A 7,045-nucleotide genomic window follows, 5' to 3' on the forward strand; every position below is an offset into this window, starting at 1 on the left:
AGCCGCGGAAACGAACACATCAATTTTTTAAAAAGATTTCCCCAGTTTCCAGATGGAAAGGAGCACATGTGAGGCCGCCTATCTGGTGCTGCTCTCTTGCATCATCGGCGACTATCACCTCAGGCAGTTCATTCCTGCCCATTCATGGAAGAATGGCAGATCAGCTGTGGGAGACAGAAAATGTATTCATTGGCTGAAGTTGCGACAATGTAGGTGGCTCGTTGGTCTAGGGGTATGATTCTCGCTTCGGGTGCTTTGCAACGTGGATGTGCGAGAGATCCCGGGTTCGAATCCCGGACGAGCCCTCCAGTGTTACTGTTTTTACTTCAAATGACTGATATTTTCCACACAATCGCATTCTGCGTTCCAGAGGCAGTATTGAATTCACTCGGGAGGATGTTTGAGAACCAGAAGATTTACTGCAGGCGAGTTGACTATGCCACACACGTGGAGAAAATCAAGACATATTTGCACTTGTAAGTGGACTCTGAATTTATTCCAATTCACCACGCCTGTGAGTTCAGGTAGATCGCTGGATGCGTCCAATTGAAAACTTGCATGAAAGAACATGCAGTCTGACGGAGCTGGAGGCCTGCAGTGTGATAATGCTTTGAAAATATTTGATTCGCATTCTATGAGTTGCTCTGAGCCAGATTTGAGTCTTTTCCTGCGGTTCACAAGAATGACAGAGCACAAGAAATAGGAGCAGATGCAGACCACTTGCCCATCGAGCCTGATCCGCCGTTCACTGAGATCATAGCTGATCTTGGGTTTCAATTCATCTTTCCTGCTTCCTCCCCATAATCCCTTGATTCTCTCCGTGACCCAAAATCTATCTATTCCAGCCTTAAATGTTTTCAATAATGAGCATCCACAACCCTCTGGGTAGAGAATTCTAAATATTCACAGCCTTTTCAGTGCAGCAATTTCTCCTCATCTCAGTCCTGAATGATTGGTTCCTTATCCTGAGGCTGTGCTTCTACGTTCTAAATTCCCCGACCAGTGGAAACAATCTCTCAACTTCTGCCCGATCGAGCCCTTTCAGAATATTGTATGTCTCAATTCGATCACCTCTCATTCTTTGTACTCCAGAGATTATGAGCCTAATTTACTCATTCACTCATCATAGGACAACCCCCTCATCCAAGGGACCAATTTAGTAAATCTTCGCTGCACCGCCTCTCGTGCAAGTATCTCCTTCCTTAAATATCCTCCCCGCAGTCTACCTTTCCACTGAGCTTTTTATCACAGCTAACTTAGATACATTACTCTTTCTCTTCATCCAAGTCGGTGGTATAAAGGGTAAGTAGCTGTGGCCCCAGCTCCAATCCTTGCAGCAGTCCAATATTCACTGACTACCAACTTGCAAATGGTTCATTTCTGCCCACTCTCTGCTTCCTGTCTATTAACCAATCCTTTAGCCATGCTAATTTATTAACCCCAACACCATGAGTCCTTACCTTGCCTTTTTATCTTTTATGTAGCACCTAATGTAATGCCTTATGGAAATCCAGTTATGCTACATCTGCTGGTTCCCCTTTATCTACACGACTAGTTATTTCCTGAAAAAGCACTAATAAATTTGTTAAACAGTATCCCCCTTTAGCAAAACCATGTTGACTTGTTCTAATCATACTATTCTTTTTCATCTATCTCTTTTAGAACCCTATGATGTAGGCCATTTGTTCACCACGACTTGTTTCTCCATTACTTTTTCTTGGCTGATATCAATGTCCTTAACTTCCTCACTCTTATGAGCCCCTACGTTAATGCCTCTTTCTGGTATGGAACTCGTGTCTTCTACTGAGAAGACAGACACAAAATATTTGTTCGATGCTTCTGCCATTTCCTTATTTCCTACGATGATTTCTCTTGTCTCTACCTCTGAGGCACCGACATCTACTTCAGATATTCTCCTCTTCTGTTCTTTAATTCGTTCATATGATGTGGGTGTTGCTGGCTAGGCCAGCATTTATTGCCCATCCCTAGTTGCCCTTGAACTGAATGGCCATTTCAGAAGTAATTTAAGAGACAAACATGTCGCTGTGAGTATGGAGTTAAATGTAGGCCAGACCAGTTAAGGACATTTTTATGTACTTATAAAAGCCATGACAATCCGCTGGCTAGTTTACTCTCATTATATTTCTTCCCTTTTTAATCAACTTTTTGGTAGCCCTTCGCTGGATCTTAACACACTCCCAATCCTCAGACTTGCTACTATTTTTGCAACATTGTAAGTCTTCTTTTAATAATTTCCTGAACTTCCTTAGTGAGCGACGGATGTCTCTGTTTTGACGAGTTATTATTTCTGAATGGAATATATTTTTGTTGAACGCGTTGAATTGTGTTTGTTAAATGTTTCCCCTGTGCATTTACCACCATACCTTCCAGCCGATTTACCCAATCATCCTTAGCCAGTTCTCTTCCGTTACCTTCATAGTTGGTTTTGTCTAAGTTTAAGGATCTTGTTTGTTATTGAAACGTGTCACTTTCAAACTTAACATGAAATTCTATGGTATTATGATTACTATTACCCAGTGGATATTTTAAACTGGCATTGCTTTTAACCCTGCTTCATTGCACAGTACAAGATATAAGGTAGCTTCTTTCCTAGTTGGTTCTACAACGTATTGCTCCAAGAATTTGCCACAAGACATTTTACAAACTCATATTCTAGACCACGGTTGCCAATTTGATTGCTCCAGTCGACATGCAGGTTAAAATGTCCCACAATTAATACATTGCCTTTTTTACACGCTCCAAACACTTCCCGTTTAATGTTCAGTCCAATAACATAACTACTATTAGGGCGGTCTTTAAACTACTCCCTCCAGTGGTTTCTGACTCCTGCTATTCCTAATTTCCACTCAAACTGAGTCCACGTCATGATCCCCTAAGTCCAGATCCCTTCTGATCAATGACCTTATGTCTTCCTTTACTGTCAGGGCTACTTCTCCTCATTTGTCAATGTGTCTGTCTCTCCAAAATATTGTGCACCCTGGATTATTCATTTCCCAACCTTGATCTCCTTGTAAACATGTCTCGGTCATGGCAATCAGATCTAGATTATTTACCTCTATTCATGTCACTGGCTCATCAGATGAGTCGTGCATTCAGATAATGAAACGTTAATTTCATGTTTTCCCTCTATTCCGTTCAGAGGGAATTAAGGATCAGGAAAGACCGACAGGACTAGTCTCGCCTTTCGGATAGAATGTATCGGAGCGCCTGTTTCCTCGGTGAGAAAGTATCAGTACGGCGGTTTCTTCGGACAAAAATGATCAAATTGTAATTTTATTAGCAGAAAAAGTGTGAGAGTGGTAGTTTCCTCGGATAGGTGGTGCAGTCTATGGACCGCTCAGCAAATGCTACACTGCAGGACAGAACATAAATCAATAAATAACAGGGAGTCGTAAGAAAGGCACTGCAACATTCGTGGACGACTTTAACCTTCACATAGACTTGACGTACCAAATGGCAAAAGTAGCCTTGGGGACGAGTACATAGAGTGTATTCGGGACAATTTCTTGGAACGTTGTGGCTGCAACCAGGAAACAGGTTGTATTAGACCTGGCAACGTGTCATGAGACTGAATTAGTTCATGATCTCATGGTAAAAGATCGTCGAGGGCAGGATGATCATTGCATGATAGGATTTGACATTCAGTTCGCGGGTGAGAAGCTTGGCTTTGTAAGTCGTGTTTTCACTTAAATTAAGGCAATTACAAAAGTATGAAGGCTGAGTTGACTAAACTGGACTGCAACAATAGATTAATAATCATGACGGCAAATTAGCAGAGGCAGGCATTTAAGGAGATATTTCATCAATCACAACAGTGAGAAAAGTAGACTCTGCAATAAGAATGAAGCATTCATAGGAAGTTAATGACGGTATCAAATCGAAAGAAATTGCAAACAATGTTGCGAAGATTCGTGGCAGGCCAGAGATTGGATGGAATTTTGAAATCAGCAAAGGAAAACTAATAAAAAACATGAGCCAATTGATTCTGAGAGTAAAGTAGCAATAAATATAAAATCAGACAGTAAGTGCTTCCAAATGTATATAAAAATAATGGGAGTAGCTCAAGTGCAGGTTGGTCCTTTAGAGGATGAGACTGGTGAATTAATAATGGGAAACAAGGCAATGCCAGGGAGTTTGAACAAATAATCTGTAACTGACTTCACACGAGAATACACTAAACGCTACCCAATAATGAAATTCATGGGGAAATGGGGGAGAGAAACTGAAAACAAGCATTATGACAAGAGAAAAGAAATACTAGGCAATCTAATGGGACTAACGGCTGACAGGTCCACTCGATCTGGTGGCCTGCATCCTGGTGTCCTATAAAGAAGTGGCTTCAGTGATAGTGCACGCACTGGTTTTTATATTCAAAAAATACCGACAGTCTGGAAAGATCCGAGCGAACTGGAAAAACACACATATAATGCCCTATTCAAGAAATGTGGAAGACAGTAAGTGGGAAACAGTAGCCCATTCAGCCTGAACTCTGGCATTGGGAAAATGCTGAAAGCAGTAGCAGAGATTTAGAAAATCACAATGCAATGAAGCCGAGTTGGCATGGCTTTCTGAAAGCGAAATTCTGTTTGACAATTTCTTTAGAGATCTTTGAGAATGTAAAGAGCAGAGTGAATAAATGTGAACCAGCAAATGCAGCATGTTTGGATCACTAAAAGGCATTCGATAAGGTGCCACATAACAGCTAAAAGCAGAAGAAAGGAACTCATGATATTGGGAGTAATATATAAGCACGGATAGAAGATTGGCAAAGTATCAGGAAACACAGAGTATAAATTTGTCATTTTTATGTTGGCAAACTGGAACTAATGTACAGACACAGGAATCAGTGCTGGGGCCGCAACTGTTGGCAATCTATATTAATGACCTGGATGAAGTGACTGAGCGTACTGTAGCCAAATTTGCTGACAATACAAAGATAGCTGTGGAAGCAGGTTGTGAGGAAGACAGAAAGACTCCACAACGGGATATAGAATGGTTTAGTGAGTGGGCAAAAATTTGGCAGATGGAGTATAATCTGGGAAGAATCGAAAAACAAAATATGATTTAAATTGAGAGAGAGGACAGAAAGCCGGTGTTACAGATAGATATGGTTATCCTCGCATATGACTCACAAAAAGTTCGCATGCAGGTGCAGCAAGTAATTATGCAGGCAAATGGAATGTCAGCCTTTATTGCAAGGGGGATAGAGTATAAATGATGGGACGTCTTGTTGCAATTGTACAGAGCGTTGGTGAGACCACACCCAGAGTACTGCGTATAGTTCTGTTCACCTTATTAAATGAGGGACATACTTGCATTGGAGGCAGTTCCAAGAAGGTTGACGAGGTTAATTCCTGGCATTAAGGGGTTGTCACACGAGGAAAGGTTGAGCATGTTGGACCCGCACACTTTGGAGTTTAGAAGAATAAGAGTAGTTCTCATTGAAAAATTTTGGAATCTGAGGCAGCTAGACAGTGCAAATGCTGAGAGGATTTTTCCCTTTGTGGGGGAATTCAAAACGTATGGAGATAGGTTCAGAATCAGTGGTCGTCCATTTAAGAAGGAGATGAGGATGAATCTCTTCTCTCAGAGGGTCGTGAATCTTTGGAATTCTTTACCCCGGATAGCTGTGGTGGCTGAATCATTGAATATATTCCAGGCTGAGACAGACAGATTTTTGAACTATTGGTAGACAAGAAATATGGCAACCGGACAGGAAAGTGGAGTTGCGGCCAGGATCAGATCAGCCATGATCTTCTTCGATACCAAAGGAGCCTCCTGGGGCCACATGGGGTACTCATTCTCCTATTTTTTATGTTGGATATGTGTTACACATTTATGAACTTGGGAGAGTTGATGGAAGGACTGCAGTGCCGCCACTGGGAGCATAGGTATTGCAGGCATTACACAATTTTGATTGACACACCGCTGCCTCTTCCCAGCATCTGAATAATCTTGTCAAATTTGGGAACCTCTGCTATGTCAAAAATCAGCCAACTTAGTGATAATGTTTCTCACAGCCTGTTTCTCTCTTTGTCTAAGTCACTTTATTCATATATGTAAGTGTACTTGTGCTTCACTCTATGTGTATCAACTAGGGTGTACGTGTGTATGTCAATGCCCAGGCGTCAGTGCGTGTTTAAGTGCCCAGCTGTATCAGGGTCTGTGTTTGCTCCTGTGTATCTGTGCTTATATTTTTGCTTTCATTCTTGTATCCATGTATGTATGTGTGTGTCTCTGTGCATGTGTCTATCTGTGTATATGTATGTGTGTTTATCTCGGCACTGGGTCTTTTAAGCCTTGTGTTTCATTGGAATCAGGAAATTTGTGCTCGTGCCATCTTACAGAAGCTACAGAATGGGTACAACTGAAATGATAGCTTCCACAGTTGAACAAGTTTGAAAGTAATCTTCAAGCCATCTGCCACATTACGCCAAAACTGGTTGCTTAACTCAACTGCATTTGTTTGAGAGGGGAGGGTAGGTAGTGCTTTGGATCACACCATTACCCTTGACCCCGCCTTCCTGTCTCTGAAGGTTTATATAGTGACACATGATCAGCATGTCTAGCTGATCAGCCCAGTTGCTGGCTATGTGTATCTTTGTCAGGATGTTCTTTCAGGGGTAGATAAAAGCCTGCTCCAAAGGCTCATGTGACAAACGCTCCCTGGGACCCCTCATGGCAGGTATCTAAAAGCCCTGGAGAGATATCACAAGCAGTGCAGCTGCAACATCTGCAAATTCAGTGGTAAGACAGGCGCTTCAATATCAGTGCCCTCTCTCAAACCAACATCCACAGGCTGCAGACACTCGTCATGGCTAGTCAGTTATGTCGGGTAGGCCAAGTCATCTGCATGCCAGAAAAAAAGATTCCCAAAACAAGCATTCTACTCCAAGCTGCGTCACGGGAAGAGGCCAGCCGGAAGAGAGAGGAAATGCAACAAGGATGTTTTTCAAGCCTCCCTGAGAATATGTGACATCTGCACTGATTCATGAGAATCGCTTTCCCGAGACCACATCTGGGA

At 42.2% G+C, this 7,045-nt stretch overlaps 1 non-coding gene across 1 annotated transcript; it reads left to right on the top strand.

Annotated features, from left to right (window-relative positions):
* Positions 1-215: 215 nt before the first annotated feature.
* On the top strand, positions 216-305 carry trnap-cgg (transfer RNA proline (anticodon CGG)). The gene is given in 2 exon segments: positions 216-251; positions 270-305. It is a non-coding gene; the product is annotated as a tRNA-Pro (tRNA).
* The last annotated feature ends 6,740 nt before the right edge of the window (positions 306-7,045 follow it).

The sequence above is a fragment of the Heterodontus francisci genome, chromosome 29 (genome assembly GCF_036365525.1).
Source record: "Heterodontus francisci isolate sHetFra1 chromosome 29, sHetFra1.hap1, whole genome shotgun sequence".
Classification (NCBI taxonomy): Eukaryota; Metazoa; Chordata; class Chondrichthyes; order Heterodontiformes; family Heterodontidae; genus Heterodontus; species Heterodontus francisci.